A 453-nucleotide genomic window follows, 5' to 3' on the forward strand; every position below is an offset into this window, starting at 1 on the left:
TGAAAACAGTTGTGCTGCACAATATTTTTGTGGAAACCGTGATACATTTTATTTTTCAGGATTCACATATGAAATTTCAAAAGAACTGCATTTATTTGAAACTGAAATATTTTGTAACATCATAAATGTCTTTACTGTCACTTTTGATCAATTTAACATAAAACCTCATATGCTCCTGTTAGCTGTAGTGTTACACAGATCCAGTGTGTGTCCTGTAGGTGGCAGCGTCAACTCAAATATACTTGAAGCTGTTTTTGCTCCATTCATTCCAACCTGATCAATTCACGAGCATGACAACAACACATTTAAAAGAGTAGCTTTATAGAAAAGAGTAGAACATATTCTACAGGGCTAAAAATGAACACTTAAAGTCACCCTGTATGTGACCCTGGACCACAAAACCAGTCATAAGGGTCAATTTTTTGAAATTGAGATTTATACATCATCTGAAAG

General features: G+C 34.2%; 1 protein-coding gene across 1 annotated transcript in view; it reads right to left on the bottom strand.

The window, feature by feature from the left end:
- Positions 1 to 453, bottom strand: part of LOC107653791 (E3 ubiquitin-protein ligase HECW1-like) — a 63,502-nt gene that overhangs the window by 17,892 nt on the left and 45,157 nt on the right. The window lies entirely within an intron of this gene.

Source organism: Sinocyclocheilus anshuiensis, unplaced genomic scaffold (assembly GCF_001515605.1).
Source record: "Sinocyclocheilus anshuiensis isolate Anshui unplaced genomic scaffold, SAMN03320099.WGS_v1.1 scaffold79, whole genome shotgun sequence".
In the NCBI taxonomy this organism is placed as follows: Eukaryota; Metazoa; Chordata; class Actinopteri; order Cypriniformes; family Cyprinidae; genus Sinocyclocheilus; species Sinocyclocheilus anshuiensis.